This window comes from Sapajus apella, unplaced genomic scaffold (assembly GCF_009761245.1).
Source record: "Sapajus apella isolate SASKATOON/1434 unplaced genomic scaffold, GSC_monkey_1.0 scaffold25, whole genome shotgun sequence".
NCBI classification, from domain to species: domain Eukaryota; kingdom Metazoa; phylum Chordata; class Mammalia; order Primates; family Cebidae; genus Sapajus; species Sapajus apella.
Window position 1 is genome coordinate 13165335 of NW_022436965.1, and position 21937 is coordinate 13187271.

The 21937-nt window shown below is 39.9% G+C and overlaps 1 long non-coding RNA gene across 1 annotated transcript; it reads right to left on the reverse strand.

Moving 5' to 3' along the window:
• Positions 1-6265: 6265 nt before the first annotated feature.
• Positions 6266-21793, reverse strand: LOC116559982. Its single transcript, XR_004272716.1, has 4 exons — positions 21727-21793; positions 15963-16176; positions 9494-9596; positions 6266-6556 (listed from the first exon to the last, which is right to left on the reverse strand). It is a non-coding gene; the product is annotated as an uncharacterized LOC116559982 (long non-coding RNA).
• Between the last annotated feature and the right edge of the window lie 144 nt (positions 21794-21937).

Consider the following 21937-nt stretch of genomic DNA (forward strand, 5'->3'; position numbering starts at 1 on the left):
CATCTCTTATTTTTTGACTTTTTATTAATAGCCATTCTGGCTAGTGTGAGATGGTATCTCAATGTGGTTTTGATTTACACTTCTCTAATGATCAGTGATATTGAGCTTTTGTTCATATGCTTGCCACTGCATGTACGTCTTCTTTTGAAAAGTGTCTATTCATATTCTTTGCCCTCTTTTTAATGGGGTTGTTTTTCTCTTGTAAATTTAAGTTCCTTATAGATGCTGGATATCAGATCTTTGTCAGATGCATAATTTGCACATATCTTCTCCCATTCTGTGGGTTGTCTGTTTACTCTGTTGATAATTTATTTTTGCTGTGCAGAGGTCTTAAGTTTAATTAGATCTCACTTGTCAATTTTTGCTTTTGTTGAGATTGCTTTTGGTGTCTTTGCCATGAAATATTTGCCAGTTCCTATGTCCAGAATGGCCTTGCCTAGATTGTCTTCTGGGTTTTTATAGTTTGAGGATTTACATTTAAGTCTTTAATTCATCCTGGGTTGATTTTTATATAGTGTAAGGAAGGGGTCTGGCTTCAATCTTATGGACAAGGCTAGCCAGTTATCCCAGCATGATTTGAATTGGGAGTCTTTTCCCCATTATTGCTTGTTTTTTGTTAGCTTTGTGGAAGATCAGATAGTCATAGGTGTGCAGGTTTTTTTCTCATTTATAAATACCTAGGAATATAACTAACAAGAGATGTGAAGGACCTCTTCAAGGAGAACTACATACCACTGCTCAAGGAAATGAGAGAGGACACAAGTAGATGAAAAAACATTCCATGCTCATGGTTAGGAAAAATCAATATTGTGAAAATTGCCATACTGCCCAAAGTAATTTATAGATTCAATGCTATCCCCATCAAGCTACCAATGACTTTCTTAACAGAACTGGAAAAAAACATCTTAAACTTCATATGAAACCAAAAAAGTGCCCAGATAGCCAAGACATCCTAAGGAAAAACAAAACAAAAAATAAACAAACAAACAAAACCACAAAGCAGGAGGTGTCATGCTACCCGACTTCAAACTATACTACAAGGCTACAGTAATCAAAACAGCATGGTACTGGTACCAAAACAGATATATAGACCAATGGAACAGAACAGAGGCCTCAGAAATAATATCACACATCTACAGCCATCTGATCTTTGACAAACCTGACAAAAACAAGTAATGGGGAAATGATTCCCTATTTAATAAATGGTGTTGGGAAAACTGGCTGGCCATATACAGAAAAAAAGCCATATGGATTCCTTCCTTATACCTTATACAAAAGTTATCTCCGGATAGATTAAAGATGTAAACATAAGATGTAACACCATAAAAACCCTAGAAGAAAACCTAGGCAATACCATTCAGGACACAGGCATGGACTAGGGCAAGGACTTTATGACTAAAACACCATAAGCCAAAGTAGACAAATTGTATCTAATTGAACTAAAGACCTTCTGCGCAGCAAAAGAAACTACCAATAGAGTGAACCAGCAACCAACAGAATGGAAAAAATTTTTGCAATCTACCCATCAGACAAAGGGCTAATATCCAGAATCTACAAAGAACTTAAACAAATTTACAAAAAAAAAAAAAAAAACCCAAACAACTCCATCAAAAAGTGGGCGAATGACATGAACAGATGCTTCTCAAAAGAAGACATTTATGCAGCCAACAAACATATGATAAAAAGCTCATCATCATTGGTCATTAGAGAAATGCAAATCAAAACCACATTGAGATACCATCTCATGCCAGTTAGAATGGCAATCATTAAAAAAATCAGGAGACAACAGGTGCTGGAAAGGATGTGTAGAAATAGGAACACTTACTTGTTATTGGGAGTGTAAACAAGTCAACCATTGTGGAAGACAGTGTGACAATTCCTCAAAGATCTAGAAATAGAAATACCATTTGCTCCAGCAATCCCATTACTGGGTATATACCCAAAGGATTAGAAATCATTCTTTTATAAAGACACATGCACACGCATGTTTATTTTGGCACTGTTCACAATAGCAAAGACTTGGAACCAACCCAAATGCCCATCAAAGATAGACTGGATAAAGAAAATGTGGCACATATACACCATGGAATACTAAGCAGCCATAAAAAAGAATGAGTTCACATCCTTTGCAGGGACATGGATAAAACTGGAAACCATCATTCTCAGCAAACTGACACAAGAACAGAAAACCAAACACTGCATGTTCTCACTCGTAAGTGGATGTTGAACACTGAGAACACATGCACACAGGGAGGGGAACATCACACACTGGGGACTGTGGCAGAGTGCGGAGCTAGGGGAGGGATAGCAGGGGATGGGGGGAATGGGGAGGGATAGCATTAGGAGAAATACCTAATGTAGATGATGGGGTAATGGATGCAGCAAACCACCATGGCATGTGTATACCTATGTAACAAACCTGCATGTTCTGCACATATACCCCAGAACTTAAAGCATAAGTAAATTTAAAAAAGAAAACTTTTATCTATTTATAAGAAAAAAGAAGATTCAAATAAGTGCAATTAGAAATGACAAGGGGGATATTACCTGTGACCCCACAGAAATATAAACAAGCATCAGAGAATATTATGAACACCTCTGTGATTTATAAACTAGAAAATATAGAAGAAATATATAAATTTCTGGATAAATATACCATCCCAAGACTGAAGCAGAAAAAAATTGTTTATCTGAACAAACCCATAACAAACTTTGATTTTGAATCAGTAATAAATAGCCTACCAACCCAAAAAAGCCCAGGACCCAGTGCATTCACAGCCAAATTCTACCAGATGTATGAAGAAGAGCTGCTACCATTCCTACTGAATTAGTCCAAAAAACTGAAGAGAAAGGACTCCTCCCCAGCTCATTATGTGAGGTTAGCATCATCCTGATACCAAAACCTGGCAGGGCAGAAATACAACAACAAAAGAAAAGTTCAGGTCAATATCTTTGATGAATATCAATGCAAGAATTCTCAGAAAGTATACTGGCAAACTGAATCCAGCAGCACATCAAAAAGCTAATTCACCGTGATCAAGTAGGTTTCATCTCCAGGATGCAAGTGTGTTCAACAAATCAATAAATGTGATTCATCACATAAACAGAACTAAATACAAAAACGACATGATTATCTCAATAGATGCCTAAAATTCAACACTCCATCATGTTAAAAACTCTCAATAAACTACGTATTAAAGGAACATACCTCAAAATAATAAGAGCCATATATGACAAGCCAACAGCGAGTATCATACTGAATAGGCAAAAGCTAGAAGCATTCCCCTTGAAAACTACCACCAGACAAGGATGCCCACTCTTACCACTTCTATTCAACGTAGTATGGGAAGTCCTAGCCAGAGCACACAAGCAAGAGAAAGAGATAATGGTCATTTAAATAGGAATAGATGCAATCAAACTACCTCTGTTTGCAGACAACATGATTTTATATCTAGAAAATCCCATAGTTTTGGTCAAAAAGCTCCTTGAGCTGATAAACAACTTCAGCATAGTTTCAGGACATACAATCATTGTATAAAAATTACTAGCATTCCTATACATCAACAATAGCTAAACTGAGAGCCAAATCAGGAAGGCAATACCACTCATGATTGCCACAAAAAGAATAAAATACCTAGGAATACAGCTAACCAGGGAGATGAAACCTCTCGAAAATGAGAATTACAAAACACTGCTCAAAAAAATCAGAAAAGACACATGGAAAACATCCCATGCTCATGGATAGGAAAAATCCCTATTATTAAAATGGCCATACTGCCCAAAGCAAATTAAAGATTCAGTGCTATTCCTATCAAACTATCAATGACATTCTTCACAGAACCAGAAAAAAAAAACTGTTTTAAAATTCATATGGAACCAAAGATGAGCCCAAATAGCCAAGATAATCCTAAGCAAAAAGAACAAAGCTGGATGCATCACATTACCCAACTTCAAACTATGCTACAGGGCTACAGTAACCAAAACAGCTTGGTACTGGCACAAAAAAAGACACACAGACCAATGGAACAGAATAGAGAGTACAGAAATAAGATCACACACATACAAGCATCTGATCTTTGACAGAAACTTCTTGTGTTATCTGAAAGGGCAGTCACCTGCTTGCATGATGTGTGAGAAGAACAGCTTAACTGTGGAATCCAGATTGGATTGGAGAAGAAAGTAGTTGAACTGGGAACTGGCCATGTGCTGCCACCGTCCTCGGGAAAGAGGGTAGCATCTGACTTTGGGTGAGGGAAGAGACAAGAAACGACTAAACAGATGATTTCAAGTCGCTTTGATGTGGTGAAACTGAGTAATGAAGATAGAGGGGGATGAAGGCAACCATGCAGTTCTCATCCTCACAAGACTAGTCTCCTAAAGGGGCATCCAGCAGCTGTTTAGTAGAAGAAACACTAGCCAGGCATCTGATACATGACTCCTCTCCTGGCGGCTGGAACTTAAGAAAAATCAGTTTACTTCAACCTTAGCTTATTTATCTTAAGAAGAGGCTGTTCCAGCCTTAAATGGTCTATGATTTACAATAGTACTTTGGTGAGAAATGTATGTGTTGGGTAACATAAATTAATGATATACTAAATTATACCATTGATGGCAATAAGGACTGAGATTTGTACACTTTACACTTCGCAGAGTTATTTTGCATGTATTATTTAATTTGATCTTAACCCAAACCACTGAAATAAATATAAATATTTCATCCATATTTTACAAATGAGGAAACAGAGACTTCGAGCCATATCCTAAGGCTGCAGGGAAGTAAGTGGCAGAGCCAAGACTCAAACCTTCCAAAATCTTGGCTTTCTCTAATAGGTGGGAACTTAAAGGTCTCACTTATTTATCATCAGCTGTGAATTCTTGCTGCGTGGAGGATTGCATTAGTCTTTATCATTATACTATTATGATTGTCTCAGGTCACTTCTTTATTCTTTTATGCACTTGTTCATCATACATTTACTGATCAACTATTACGTGGTATGCATTGGGAATACAGCAATGAATAAAGCACAGTCCCTACCCAGAAGGACACAGTCTACTGAAGGAAGCTGCAATTGGAAAGTATTTACAATATAGTATGCTAAGCATCCCATCTCTGAAGCATTAATGAAGAAATGCTGTGAAATGGTTTATGTCTAGCTCTATTTTAGAGACTCATATACTCTATTTTAGATTATATGGTTTGTATCTAGCTTTATTTTATTTGGAGATGGCACCATCTCATTCCATTCACAGATTAAACCTTTGACAAGTGGTTCAAGACCCCTCTCGTTGGTCAAGGCTCCTCTGACTTCAGGCTACCATACCCTGTTGTTTTTAGAACCCGAACACACTCTCTCTTCTGTCACCATCTATGGTATATTTATTTTGTTTGTTCATTGTTTACTATATGCTTTCAGTACTTCTGTAGAGAACATTGTGGTAGACACACAGTAGCTTCATCAGATGAGTACCATAGGTAATATTTATTATTAATTCGTATCACTAGACCTGAACATGGTAGGCAATCAATAAACATTTGTTTAATTGACTGAGGTCCCCAGATTAAGAATCCACATGGCTGAGAGGTATCAAAATGAATCTCCTAAAAGTACTTGCATTAAACCAAGAAGGTGAATTCAAGAGCAGCTACAATGCTCCCCTAGAGTATTTCAATTTGATACGTTTAATTCACAAGCCCACCCTTGATCCCCTTCTATCCATAATGTCAAGTGATGCAACAACCACATTCAGATTGTGCAAGCTCCCTGTTGTTGGGGAGGAAGGAACACTTTGACTGTTTAATGTCATTTTGTGAAAAAGATCTTGATCCAGCAGGGAAGATGTTAAGAACCAATAAAAAAAATTTATTGTTGGTATTTTTACCCGCATCCTGTTTCTGGCTGTGCTGCTGCCTTCTGAAGGGCCTTGGCACATATGCTGCTTCTAAGTGCCAGTTTTCCCATCTGTAAAATAATCCCTGTCCTTGATCCTCAACTCACAGGGGTGTTTGGAAGCCTAGGGAGGTGATGTCTGTGCTGTGCGTGCAGGTTCCTGGACAAAAGACATTGTATAAATAAAGGAACTCACTCCTATTTATAGCGTACACAGCAGTTCAGAAGGATTTAATGACCTGTCCCCTCTCCTTGTGTCTTTTCACCCAAAAGTCTCACCTCTGGTTGTGCCCAGAAGTACAACCGTTCTGATCTATCTGTAGTGAGATTAATTGAACAGGACTCTTTGAAATCCCAACTAGTTTACCCAGCCTGCCTGTCTTTAAGGGCTCTTGCAAGCTCTTCTCTTTATTGAGAAAGGGAAAAAAGACATCAGTTGGAATGGCAACTCATTGGTTCCTTTATCAGGTTAGCCTTTTCCTGAAGGGTCTCCTTGCCCCTCAAGGCATCTCCTCATCTGAAACTCACTTCACACTGTGATGGCTGGATGCAGGGATGCTCTTGTTCTGTTTCCTTGGCAACGACTTCTGTTTGTTGATAACAAAGTTTACTGTGTGTTTGTCATTATTTTTCCCTCTGCCTTATAGTACAAGAGGGGTGAATAAACTCTGTGGATTTGGCGAAACAAAGGGGGCCATCTGGTGGGTGACAGGAAGAGAGAAGAGGAAGAACAGAAAACCTGTAGAAAGGCCTCTGCTGGGTCTTTGGGGGCTACAGAGTAGTTATGCATTTAACAGAAGCTATTAAAACCAGGAAGCACTTTATCTAGAATAACTTAAAGGCAAGTAAATAAAGACTTTGACATGACAGACCAATTCCTATGAAAATCCTAACAGGGGACTCCAGAGAAGTACTGAAAATCTCTCCAGGGATTTCAACTGTACAACCAACCACATTTCCTATGTTTTCCTCATCCTCAATGAACTTAGATGTCATGGATCCACAGCATTTACTAAGGGACTACTCAGAGCAAGGCCCTATGATTAACAGTACAATTTGGCAAAAACCTTCCTTAGGGTCCACAGATCACATGCATCCTTAAAGCACAAGTATATTCAAATGGTTTTACTTAACATTAGCATAGTATATATCCTTATTTTTGTTTTTCTTAATTTGGAAGACTTGGCATAGTTGCGTCAAAAAAGACAACTTCAAGACTTGTGAGTTTGAGAAAGAGGAGCATTCTAACCCATTTCAACTGCTACGCTTTGAAACCTGCATATGTAAGTCACTTAATTCTTTGTGCTGTCACCAAGTACAACTCTTACATTACAACAAGAGCAAGGTGGACTGAGCGGGGATAAATCGGTTTGAATATCAACTACAGGTAGAAAAAGTGTACATATGTAGTTTTTTTCACCTTGTATTCATGCATTCATCACATAATTATTGGATTCTGATTATCTGCCTACGATACAAGGCACTAGGAGTATAGTAGTGAAGAAAACAGTAGAACATCTCTGCCTTTGCAGAAGCGGTAATCTCTTTCAGTCCCATAATCAGTGTTGATGTTCACATATGTGCTTCCAGTATTAGCAGAAATTTGATGTAGGATATAAAGTTGCCACCCCCAAAGTTTACCAAAAAATTATACAGCTTCAGAATAGAAAGAGTCTTCAGAGACCATTATCTCCAACCTCCTATTTAAAGCAAAAATTTGTTTCAAGCATCCCCTAAGGTGCTTACCACTTTCCACCTATTCCTTCATCTCTCACTTTTTAAACAAAAATTAGATGGAGTCTCGCTCTGTCTCCTAGGCTGGAGTGTAGTGGCACGATCTCAGCTCACTGCCACCTCCACCTACCACATTCAAGCAATTCTCCTTTCTCAGCCTTCTGAGTAGCCAGAGCTACAGGCGCATGCCATCACACCCAGCTAATTTTTTGTATTTTTAGTAGAGACAGGGTTTCACCGTGTTAGCCAGGATGGTCTTGATTTCCTGACCTCGTGATCCTCATGCCTGCGCCTCCCAAAGTGCTGGGATTACAGGCGTGAGCCACCGTGCCTGGCCCACCTCTCCTTATCTAGCAGCGACTTTACTTAAAGAACATTTCCCAAATCTATCTGTCCACATCTGTTTTCTGACTAAGTCTAAAGGTCTCCTAGCTGGTCTCTCTGCTTCCATTCTTTTCCTCCTTCAAAATCCATTTTCTACACAGCTGACAGAGTGAACTTTTAAAAATGCAAATCAGAAAATGTCTTCTCTTCTTAAAACCCTCCGAAGGTTCTAAGGCTGCATTTAGATTAAAATTTTAACTTTCCACCCTCCCCATAAGCCCCTGACATGCTTAGGTCTCCACCCACCTCTCTGACCTCACATGCCTGCCATCCCAGGGCAGCACTCATTACTATCTGGGGCATAATTGCTTCACTGATTCCGTTGCTGCCCCCAACCACCACACACACACACACACACACACACACACAAACCCCCCACCCCAAAACACACACTAAAATCTTAGCTCCTTGGCAGCCATTGCTTTGTCTGATTTAGTTTATTTCTACTCTGCAAGACTTATTTAAAAAAAGTATTGCAGAGTAGGGCATTCCTAATTATTTGTTACATTTTTAAAAATCCGGCATTTTAATGCCTCTTTTAGTGACAAGAACTATCTACTTTATAAAGGTCCCCAAAGTATGTATTAAGAGTTTAGTTTTCTCATATATTGTGTAAAATGTTCTCTCCACTTACATGAAATAAACCCATTTCCTATTTATGTAAGCTCTTTAGATGTTAAATGGAGCTTCTATGCCTAACTACATTTTTTTTCCAAGTTAAACACTAACAGTTGCTTTAACCTTTTGACCTGTGCTGATTTTTAAATTATTCTCTCTCTTGTTTCCTTTTCTCTTGAAAACTACCAGTTTGCCTAGTTTCCCCTTAAAATGTAGGGATTGGTTTAGTTATACATCACAGCTATCTAGGGAAGACAAGATGAGTCAATTAACAGGAAACATTTGGCTGGTGAAAAAGAAACTTGATCCAATGTTGTAAAATGTCTATTGATCACTTACATGAAACTAGTTTAATGTCTGACCAATTAAACCTAATTGAAGTCTCTGCTCTGCCAAGCCAAGTACACCTTCCATCGGATTTTAAGCAATGAACTGATGTGCATATAGTGGAAGGAACTACAACCAATCCTCTGTTCGTAACTGCTCTGAATACAAGCTGGTGCTCAATAAATATGATATCAAAATAATTATAATAAAATTATGTGAGATCTAAGATGTGGTAATTAATGAAGAAGTATTTGAACTGTCAGTGGCATCTTGAGCCCTAAAGGAAAAAATAATAACCTGACAATATAAGTGAAATATGAGATCAACCAATTAATTAGCACAATAATTTAATCTGATGCTCTGAAAGTAGGCCAATTAAAATTCACTGTTACTATTTAACATTGATTAAGCAAGGTGCTAGATCCTGAACACAGTTTGAAAATAAACCTATTCCTACCCTCAGGGAACTTAAAGCTAATTTAAACAGCTGTATATGAAAGGACAAAGGAACAGGAGGTGTGGTGTTGATTTGATTTACTTACTGGGGCTTTTTCTGCTGGAGAAAGAGGAGCAGAGGGCTGTCATCACCACTGTACTCTTCCAACCTTCTCTTCTGCTCATTCACCAGCTCCATTCTCATCTAACCTCCATTGGAGATAGGAGAGGTAAAGTTAGGACAGAAGAAATGATTTAAAAAACAAAAATGAAACAAGCTTTCTAGAAAATGTGAAATCTTCTACACTTGTTCTAGTTAGTGGAAAAGAGGAGCCTAGATGTAATTAGTGCCTTTGATAATTCATTAGGAATAATTTATCAGCTACTAATGAAACAACAATAAATACAAAAACAACTGAAACCATCTTGCCTTCCAGCTTACTTAAGGGAATGCACGTACCCACTCAAATTTAATGATGATACAAGGATAAGCCACAAAGTAGCCCGTTAACTACTCATTTAACTTTAATGAATTCTGATCTCTGAAATAAGTAATAATAGTCTAAATGCATTTAGAATCTGCAAAATGTTCTTTAACTTGTCATAAGCCTCCTTTTTATGAAATACTTGAGTATTATGGTCTCCCCTCCAAGACCTCTGCTCACAGTGTTGGCTGAACAACATTTTGGTGTCACAACACTGTCCCTGAGAAGAGAATTCGCCATTCCTTCCATCTTACTAGAAGGAAAACAGGAGAGGAACCTCCCTTTTTTCTTCTTTTCAGAACTCCATGTACACAGTTTGGACACTGAATTGCCTTTCTAGCAGCTCCAGTAGATTGTGTTGAGGTATTTATCCTGTTCTCTTCTCCTTGGAAAGCATTTGCATTCATATGGAAGATGTTGGAGAAAACTAATTCTGGCTGTACACTAAACAAAGCTCTCTGTCTCAAAAGAGACTCACCCAACGCATAGGACTAACAACCAACACACTTTCATTAGAACATTTAGCAATGTAATAGGCCAAAATGGATACTAATTTGCCAAAATGTGCTGTAGGCTGCTCAAACACACTAAATTATTGTGCTTTGCACAAAAGAGCTATGGATTCTACTAAAGTTATTACCAACCCACAGAACAACATTTACCAACATCTATGTTCCACTTATGTGTTCATGACTCTGGGTTAAGAAGTATAAGTTTGCCTAAACCAATCGCACTGCCCATAGCTTGACTTGATTTCTTGATACGTATTTCCATGAAAACAGAATGGTAATACTAATGAAAGCTATGAGTAATTGAGCTCTTACTAAAGTTTACTAAAGCTAAGTGCTTTCCATGCATTATTTCATTAAATCCTCACAACTTATGAGGTAGACATTATACTGAATTCCCATTTTATAGAGATAAAGAAATTGAAACTTAAAAGTTAAATAACATAGTAATTATCAGAGAAAAATGCTTAAGCCCAAGCCTGCCTGGTATGTTCTCCTTGTTTTCCTTTCTTGGAACCTGTGTGATTTATTCTTCACTGGTAATAACGTGCTAGGGTATAAAGGCCATATCATTACTTGAACATACATGGTTTTGACAACATACATGTCATTGTTCTAACTACACATCAGTACACTTAGCCCTTATGTCCACTGACTTAATCTCTCCTTAAATCTTTTTATGCATTGTACATGCTGATAACAATTTTACAACAAATTTCTGGAACCTGAGGATGCTAGCATCTCCATGGTGATCACTCTTTCTCCACTGTGTCCATGGTCACATTTGCACTATGTTATAACATCTAGTTAATTGAGTTAACTTACATTATTTTCCTCATCAGCCTACTCTAAAATTAGTAATTTGAACCGCCGCCTATGCTCAGAAAGAAGAAATGGAGAAGAAAATGGAGGGTGTGTTTTTTTTTTTTTTTTTTTTGACAGTTGCTATGCATCACTTTCTTTGTCTTGAGACTTAAAAAAAAAAGTTAGAAATTATAGCAGATTGAGAACTTTGGGCCATATTCATTTTCCTCTGCAGAGTTTTCTACTCTTCCTTGAAATTTCTTGGGGTCTCCTATTTATTTAGTGTTGCAAAGTTTGGTTTAAAGTCTGGTTGCCCCAAAGTAACCTGTACAAAAGCATCCCTCTTGATTAGTTCCCCAATCCAGCCACCAAGGGCCACACAGCCATAGGGAAGTTTATATTTGCTTTTTGCCTGGAACTCATGATTTTAATATTTCTTCCCACCCAGAAGGGAAAGGCCTAGGGCACAAATAACATGGAACATCGAAGTAATTATATGCATGTTTTGGGGCTAGTGAGCTCATAGTGTACCTAGGTGACAGTGAGGAAGTGATTTTGCCTAACCTGACCCAGACCCCTTTCTCTAGAATGACCCTGGTTCCTTTGTCATTCTAACTGGGGGTGTTCTGAGGGCTGGAGAGATGACATGATTGATCAGAGTTATGCAAGTAGTTAACCACAAGGCTGAGATCAGATACCTGTTCTCCTAACTTCTGCCTCATCCACTTTCTTGGCCTTCTCATCATACTCTCTCTGAGCTAAATTCAAGAAATCCAGACTGTGAAAAATAATGAGTCTGATGCTATCTTTCCCTCAACTGAACCTAAGAGAAAAGTCCTCAATGATCAAACATACCGGGCACACTCTTACTACCATGTAGGTAGCCAGATAACCAGGGAGTGCTGCCAGGGCACAGGAAGGGTGAAGGTGAGTCATCATTCTGATTGACAAACAGACACTCCTCCTGGTCTGGTGAGTTTTCTAGACAAGAGTGAAGCAGAGGACCAAGGTAATTACTTCAATTATGCAAATCAATGACCCAGTTAGGAATTTCCTTTTGTACAGAGTCCCAGCATTCACAAGCCTGGTCAGCTACTCAAATGACCAAATTTTACCTGGTCTCATTAACATCTAATCCTTAAAATGCATTGTTCACTCAGCTAATGTAATAGCTTGGTCTCTGCAAATGGAATTCTTCCCAAATGTGTAAGTGGTTCTTAGCAGTTTAAAAAGTTTTAAAGGCACAGTAAGTACCTTTTACATAGGCTGTTGACTGTTAATAGTTCTACAATATGGAAGTCTGCAGAGAGGACCATTCAAATGCAGATGGCACAATGACTCACTGTCAACCTGACTCTCTTGGGGTCCTTCTGCAGGATTGCTGCCTCTTTGCCAACCCCACTGTGGTTTGGGGAAGCTGACATATATTTTCGATTCTTTGGTGAGGCATAAGGAAAGGGAGAATTCCAAGCCACATCTATATATCCAGAATAATGCATGAGGTTTAAATAATACTTGATTATTAACAAAAATTGAAGCTGGCCTTATACTTGCTCCTCAAAATGATAATTGGGTTCTGACTTTATTTTGCCTCCTCACTTGGTTTCTTGTAACATTCACTCACCTACCCCAATGGCTTCTTCTTTTCCTAAATGCAATTTCATGATGAAAAGATACTGTGAGGGTAGCTGATTGTCAGGGAAGACAGTTGCCTCTGCCTCTCTCTTCTTAGAGACATGTTAATAAAACACTATTGAACGTTTTCATTTCAAAGAGCCAGAGAGAAAGATGCATATGTAAGGAAATTGATATGTCAGATATGTAATATACAATTATTATACCATGTCTTAAATAAAATGTGTAGTTTAAATTTATATATATTATATGTATAATGCACATTTTATTTAAATACACAATACAGTTTTAGGAAAACCCAACAATATATTTTAGAAAATTGAATGTTCACTTTAAAAAAGCCTGTAATTTTTGTACCTATGTAATATTTCAGAAAGTTAATTTTCTCTACAGACTATGGTAATTTTAACAAGAATATCCTAATGTGACTCAGATGCTCACAAACAACTTCCATGTATTGAAAAATGCTTCTGAAATAGGATTTTAGGCAGTCATTTTCATAAATGAGATTATATTTTGTGCATGTAGTTCCATTTTTAATAATTTTTAAACATGAAATTAATGTAAACATTCCACTGAAATTTTTTTAAGGGCAAAGGCACTACTTCTCTTTATCTGATTGCTTCACTCCATAAAATCTTCTGAGGACTTCATCAAGGCATTGCATCTTCTGGCAGCCATGTTAATGTTACTCTGTTAATGTGTTTTATTAAGACAACAACACTGAGCATATAGATTTGCTATAGGCTGGAAGTTGCCATCTAGGAGCAACTAATTAACAGCAAGTCATATCCTGTATCTGAAACATCATAAATGCTGTTAAAGCATTATTTCTGAGTTTGTCTGTGAGGGTGTTTCTGGAAGAGACTGGCATTTGAATCAATGAACTGAGTAAGAAAGATCCACTCTTACCCAGCTTGGTAGGTACCATCCAATGAGCTGAGGACCCAGATAGAACAGAAAGGGAGAGGAAGATGAATGATCTCTTTCGCTTCTGGAACTAAGACACCCTTCTTCTCCTGTCTTTGGACACCAGAACTCCAGGTTCTATGGTCTTTGGACTCTGCGATTTATATGAGCAGTGCCCCCAGTTCTCATGCTTTCAGCCTCAGACTGAAGTTACACTGTCTTCTCTCCTGGTTCTCAGGCCTTTGGACTTGGACTGAGCCATCCTAGTGGCTTCCCTGGGTCTCCAGCTTGCAGATGGGCTGTGTGAGACTTCTCGGCCTCATAATCCTGTATGTTATTTCCCCTAATAACTAACTTCCTTCCTTCCTTCCCCCCTTTCTTATCTTTTCCTTCCTCCTTCCCTTCCTTCCTTCTCCCCTTCCTTCTTTTCTCCTTTCTTTTCTTCCCTTTCTTCCTGTCTTCCTTCCTCCTTTTCCCCCTTTCTTCTCTCCTTCCTACCTTTCTCCTTTATCCTTCTCTCCCTCCCTCCCTTCTTCTCTCTCCTTTCTTTTTTGTCTTTCTTTCTTTCTCTCTCTCTTTCATTTTCTTTCTTTTTCTATTGGTTCTGTTTCACTGGAGAACCTTGACTAATACATAGCCCTTGGAATGATTTTATGTTCTTCCTTTCTCAGCATGACATTTTACTTCTACCCACATGAAATTAGATGCTGCCCTCAAGAATCTGTCTATGTCTCCTTCTTTTCTTTTACTTTATGTTCTTCCTTAGTAATCTCAAGCTTACTCAAGGCTATTTACTATTATCTTATGTAGAGCTTTATCCTTCTCAATCTTCAGGGCCAAACTTTCTCTACATTCAACTTTTTTTTAATTTCCATGATAAGCATCTTCACGCATCCCAAACTAAGCATATCAGTTATTCCCGAAAAGTTTGCCTTTGTTCTATGCTCTTTTTTCAGGTTGCCATGGGAAGATTTTCTCAGACATTTAGACTTAAAACTTTTGAGTCATCCTTGACTTTCTCCCCCTTGGCCTGGCACATCTAATCATTTGGTGGTCTCTCAGCTAACTCCCTTTCTTTCACTCCCTTCTTATCGGCCCAACTTAAACGTTCATCCTCTTCTCACCTGGGTTGTTAAAATGGTCCCCTAGCCATCCTCTCTGCCTCCATTCCCACCAACATAGACTACACACTTAAATTGCAAAATGCCCATTTCTGACCACATCTCTCATTGACTTAGGTTGTTAAGGACACCCATAATCTAACAACTAAGGGTCACAACGCTCAGGTTATATTTGAAGCCTCTCCTACTTACCTTTCCAATATCAAATCAAACACTCACTTTTATTTACCCTTTACCCCATTAAGCAGACTCCTTTGCTGCTTCCCCCAGACATCTAGAATTTTGTTGTCTCTATCTGTTTTGATTAGAAAGCTCTTGTTCAGCACACTGAAACATGACCTCTCCTATAGGATCCAACCAGAAGTCAGCTGCCTTCACAGAGCCTCCCTGTGTGTTGTGCTTTTCCGGCTGTTATTTGTCTTGTTCCCTCCCCAACCTCATGTATTGAGGTGATTCTCTCCCTTCTGAATTTACACTTAATTTTTTTAATTAACCAACTTCTCTGTGTTTTTCCATTTATAATCCCATGGCATTTTACCCATAGCTCTTAAGGCAATTATGCACTTTGCATTGATTCTGGAGATGTTCCTCCATAAATATCTGGGGGATGAATGAGTGCAGCCTTTATAGATTTTTTTTCCTCTAACAAGTCTCATTTCACAGACTCTAAGTCAATTGAAAAAATATTATACGTGGAGTGAATTTATATATGCTTGCAACAAGTTATTTTAAAGGATAACTTGAAAGGGTGCTTATTTCTGGTGTGGGACTGCAATTCTTTATATAACTATAAAAAGAAAAATTAAATTGGTGATGGGATGGTTTTGGTGATATTCTCTTACAGAATATTTTAGTCAAAATTTTGTATAATAAGGCAGAGAATAAGCCCAAGACAATAGCAACGGCATCAATAATTTAATATGCACTATTCACTGAGAACCAGATATGTGCCCGAAACTGTTCCATATAATATGTACACATTATTTCTGTTCTTACATTTTACAGATTTGCAAATTGAGGCTTAAAGAGATTAACTTTAATTATCTACCTACTCAAGCTTAACATTTAAAATCCATGCTTAAGTCTTATTTTTCTGGGTTAGAAACTACTTACCATATTACTCCAGAACCTTCCTTTTCCCTTATAAATTCTGTTCCGTTTTTGGCCAACCCATGGTTTTCCTCTGCTGTAGTGTGAAGTCACTTTTTTCCAGATGTGATGGTGGTGGTTCCCAGGCATCTGAAAAGATAAAGATATCAGTGCATGAGCAGTCAGGGCTTTTTTTCACGTTGATTCACCTTAGGACACAGCCCAGCAAGGCCTGCACCTGAAAGTCATGTGCATTAGCAGAGCACTGCCTCAGCCACAAACCCCAGACACAGAGCTGTGCACCAACCATGACTGTCTCTTTCTGTTAATATTAATTGGCATAATTTAGTTTAACATATTACATCTTAGAAATACAATCATTGTCAAACAAAAATGTCTACATTGACCTGTTAGAATGGAAACTTCTACCACAACAGCCACTCTTGGAGCTTTGTAAGTTCACTGTTATGTTATATAAGCCTACTTGAGGGAGTTCCCTATGGGTAATGTAATGAGAATAAAGAATCCGGGGTTCAAATCTTGACTCTACTGCTTACGAGCTATGTGGCTTCTAGGTATCTGTTTCCCTGTTTTTGTAACAGGTGGACAGAGGGGTGAGGACGGAGATAACATTTATTTTTAACAAATGGTATGAGGATTGTAGAAAACATAAGGACCTGGTATAGATTAAATGCCTGGTAGTTACCACTGTTACTACTCACACAGGAAATTTCTATCCCTTAGCAGAAGAAAGGGTTCTGTATTAGTTTCCTGTGGCTTCCGTAACAAATCACAACAAACCTGGTGGCTTAAAACTCCACAGTTAGTTCTTACACAGTTTTGGAGGCCAGAAGTCGAAATCAACATGTTGGCAGGTTTGTGCCTCCTCTGGAGGCCCTAAGGGAAAATCCATTATTTTCCTATTCCACATTTGGTGGCTGCTGACTTGACTTATGCTCACATCACTGCAATCTCTGTGTCCAGGGTCACATTACTTCCTCCTCTTCTGTCTGTGTGCCCTTCCTCTGCCTTCCTCTTGTAAGGACACCACTCGTTTAGGACCCACTCATTTAAATCAGAATGATGTCCTCATCTCGACATCTTTAACTTACTTACATCTGCAATGACTTTAAAAAAAAAAAAATAGCGTTCACAGGTCCTGCGATTAGGATGTGAACATGTTTATGGGAATGTGAATAACTCAACCCACTACAGGTCCTGAAGGATTAAATAAGTTTTTTGTTGATTTTTGGGGGGCAGGTGAAAAACATGTGTGGTGTACAAAATGCTGAGTGGGGTAACACAGTGATGTTATTGACGGCCAGGGGGCAGCATATGAGGCCAAAACAGATTCTGAGAGTGGGAAGTAAGGCTGAGGAACCCAGAGAAACAACCTGGAACAGTAGGAGATGCAGGAGGCCTGGGTTTGGGGAGATCAGGGCTCTAGGTCTTGCCCCAATTCACAATGTAACAGAGGGCAAGATATCTCTATGGGCCTGTTTCCCCATATACAAAATGAGAAGATTGGACCGGAGCAGGGATTTTAAGTTGACTATTTGCAGGCTGAATGCAACGTGCCTAAGTATATCAATTGTATCATTTAAAAATCTGAATGTTTGTAAGTTGGCAGCCATCATATAAAAATTAGTGTAGCTTCTGTCGAAAATCAGATGTAACAGGCACTGGACATGCAGCCTCCAATGCTGATGATGTGTTGTAGGAGAGTGATCCTACGATTACCCTGGCACGAACAGCCTTGTTTATCACCTCGCCCACCACACCCCATTGTCTTCTGACACTATGGTTGATTGTCAGTGCCTTTTATCATTCCCTCACCCTGCAGATTCCCCGATGGTCAAGACATATTTGTCTGTATCCATGTTTCTATCAGTAGTGAGATTCAGGTGGATGATTTTTCCTGTACCTAGTTGGGTTCACTCACTTACATAGCCTGCATGAGGCCTCTAGAGTTTTGCCTTTGTGACACCAAGTCAGAAGACTAAGACCACTGCTTATCTCTGGGATGCCAATGACCTCAGTGCCAGAAGGGAGGGCGGTGGGGGGTGGTGACGCTGGAAACTAGCTCGATCTATGTCTGCAAATAACTCTCCATGTGCCCACCCAGGTACGTGAATCCACCATGTTCCCGGACCTTTGTTAGGACTACTTCACAATTCACAGGACAATGTTCTGGCAACCTTTATTGCTCCTTCCCTAATGTTTTCAGTCCTTAGACTTCTTTCCCTCATCTCTCTGTACACATCCATGCTCCTGCTACAGGACCTTTTATTGAGTCCCCATTCTGTGGTGTTTTTTCCTTTGGTAGCAACTTCTCATGTACTAATTGACAGCAGCTTCTCCTTCATCCTGGACTTTCCTGCCCTCTCCTGCATGATTCATGACTTAGTTCTGCAGAGCATTTTTAGAGCCTTGTTTGCAACGGAAGAGAACTAGGGAAACTAAGCAGCATATTGTCTTCAATCTGGTCCCTCTCATAAGGGGTCTGGCTAATTCTTACAGTTGTAATCCTGCAGTAATGGACCATCTGAGAAGACAGTCTCTCTCTCAGTGGGAGCTTCCTATGACTTAGGAAAGAGTCATGTGCCCAGGTGTTGCCAGGGCTGAGCTTGCCTGCCCACTCTTCAAAGAAGCTGCCCAACCCTGTCCCCTGATCTCAAGGTCTCATTGTTACTTGTGCTTTCCCAGAGCCCCTGTCTGACACAGAAGAGTGATCTCCCCACCTCATCTCATCTCCCCACCTTCCCAATAATTTTTAAACCTCTGGGTACTACCATTTTCCTGAAAAGCAGGGTTCTAATAATGACAGCTAAGTATGCCAAAAAAAAGAGAGGGGCAAGGTCTCTTCCAAGCAGAAGAAGCCCTGCTTTTATTTATTTCTGGTTTTTTTGTTTGTTTTTTGTTTGGTGTTTCTAAACTTCCCAACAGCTATCAAGCTAAGAAAGTTCTAAAAATATACAAAAACTACAAAAAGGCTTTCTCTCCTTTGAGTCTTTTACTCTGTGCAGTTCAAGTCAATAGACAACTAGCGGTATCTCCTTGGTGCCTTGGCTAGGCTTGTGTTCAGTTTTGAGGCAACAAAATGTGGAGATAATGCAAGCTTTATAGTAAGGGTACACATGATCCACAGGAAAACAAGCACAGCTTGAAAAGGCAGCGCAGAAGGAGCAGTTTGGTGTGCACAGAGGAAGGTGGACTGAGAGGCAGGAAAGGATGACTGAGGTAGAAAATGATATTCTTGCTGGTTCATTTTGAGGATGATGACAATCCCAAGGCTTCTGCAGACTCCAAGGACAGGAACTACTTCTTAAAGGCCCACATGGTTCACATTTCCTTGGAATTACATCCTGTTACACCTCCCATTTTTGTCTATTCTGAATGTGAATGGATGGTGCCACTGTTAGCCCAGTTGCCCAAGCTGGAGGTGCCGATTCCTCCTGACCCCCACTGGCTTCTTCTCTCCGTTGCCTTTTTTAGTCACTGGATCAGTCACTTCTGCTTTTTCAGTGTTGGCTTCATGCCCACTTCTCCCCTCCCTGCCCTTCCAAGCCAATTGCAGGGCTTTCCGAACTCATTTCAGCCTCTAGTCTCTTCCCTTCCCATCTCTCCTTTATTCTACCACAATTGCCAATTTGATCATGTTACTAATAGGCTTGAAATATTAAGAACAAATCTTCCAATGCTCCTATGAGACAAAATTCCCAATCCCTAGCTGGCACACACCCCTGATATTCTGGTCTCCTCTCTTCTCCTTTTTGATCTATACACTAAAAGTCCTGCACACTAGATTGCTCAGCTTCTTGCTGATGCCATGCTGTTTCCACATCTGCACCTTCACACACCCATGCCCTTACCTGGACTGCCCCTTCCTTCACTCCTGCACCTGCAAGTGCTGTTTGCCAGGAAAGCTCAACTTGTCCTGAAAGTACCAGCTTACTGTGACATCTTCCCTAAGTTCCTCTCTACTTGGCTCAATGCAAAGCACACCCCTCCCCTTCCCACATCACTCTCCATAGACCTCATAGACCTCTGTGGGCCCTTTATCACCTGGACTCTCATAATTTGCATGCAGGTCTGATCCTACTACCCACCAGGGAATTGAAGAAAGTGTCTAGATCTCATTTATTTTCTTCTCTGTAGCCCTTAGCAGAATATCTAGAGCACATTAGATTTTCATGAAATGCACTCATTCACTGAACAAATATTTCTAAATCATCTATTCTGTGTCAGGCAGTATTTAAGGCCCTAGAGATATACCAGTGAAACACTGTGGGGGATAATTATCTGTCCTTATGGAGCATGCATGGTGGTAGAGGAGCCAGAGAGTAAACAAGGTGAATGCTAGAAACATGCTATGTTACCCAGTGATGAGTGCCAAGGTGAAAACCCAAGCCCACCTGGAGGAGGAATCTAAAGAATTATGTGGGCCGGGCGCGGTGGCTCAAGCCTGTAATCCCAGCACTTTGGGAGGCCGAGGTGGGTGGATCACGAGGTCAAGAGATCGAGACCATCCTGGTCAACACGGTGAAACCCCGTCTCTACTAAAACTACAAAAAATTAGCTGGGCATGGTGGCACGTGCCTGTAATCCCAGCTACTTAGGAGGCTGAGGCAGGAGAATTGCCTGAACCCAGGAGGCAGAGGTTGCGGTGAGCCGAGATCGCGCCATTGCACTCCAGCCTGGGTAACAAGAGCGAAACTCCGTCTCAAAAAAAAAAAAAAAAGAATTATGTGTTGAGTAAAAGCCATTCCTTCTCCTGGGGAATTTTATAAAATTTCAGGACAAGGGAAAAGAGGGATACACTTGAGATGAATACATTTGAGAGAAGCAAGAGATCTAGAAAGTACTCATTAATGTTTGAAAAACCTGGTAATGGCCCTCCAGTGAGAGGGATTCAGAAGAACCTATGGTCTGTGAGCAGTAGAGTCTGAGCAAATGTTTATCTAAAATAAAGAAATGATTTTGCAAACTGCCTGCGATATCAAATTCCTGCAGCTTCTACCTGAATATTAGCATCTGATTTGTGCATTTCTTTCCCTCTCTGGGACTGAAGGCTTTTTTTTTTCTGTTTCTCTCTCACACGAATACCTGGGTTCTTCTAATTGCAGATGCCTCGCCCTGCCTCCTGCTCTCCCCAGTAATCTGTGGTCAAGGTGGAAAGGTGACTCAGGCAACCTGGTCACTGTCATGATTCCTTCTAGCAACACACACACACACAGTGAACCACACAACACACACATACACAGCACGCATTCACACACTTACACAAACTCACTCATGCAACACTCGCACAACACACACGTTCACTCACAACACTCACACACATATTCATTCACACGATACACACACTCATTCACTCACAAACTCACATAGCACACATGCTCATACAACACACACATTCACACACAATATTCACACTCACATAGTAGACACAATGCACACACACTTATTCACTCACATACCACACACAACACTCACACTCATTCACTCGAATAGCACATACACATTCACACATTCATACAACACACTCACTCACATAGCACACACAACATTCACACGCATTCACACAACACCTATATTCACTCACTCACACAACACTCATGTACACAGTGACTTTCACACACACTCTTATGCACATGCAACACACTCTCTTCCTTACACTCTCCTACACGCATGCTCACTTGTTCACACATGTACTCACACACACAGACACACCCTTCCACAAACACACTAAAATCCGAGCAGCAGAGGCTCCACTCTCCTTTCCTACTTGTCATTAGCTGGTGACGAGGGTCTGCTTAGGCTGCCACAGCACAGAGTCCGCAGCTGCCAAGTTTCTCCCCCCAGGCACTTTGGAATGTGGTAACTTAAGGCCTGACACTGGGCCAGGGGTCAATTTTAATGAAGCCACCTCCAGGCTGTTTCTGCTTGCATTGCCATCCAAGAACTCTAGGTTTCCCCATTCCAGTGCCTGTGGGGAT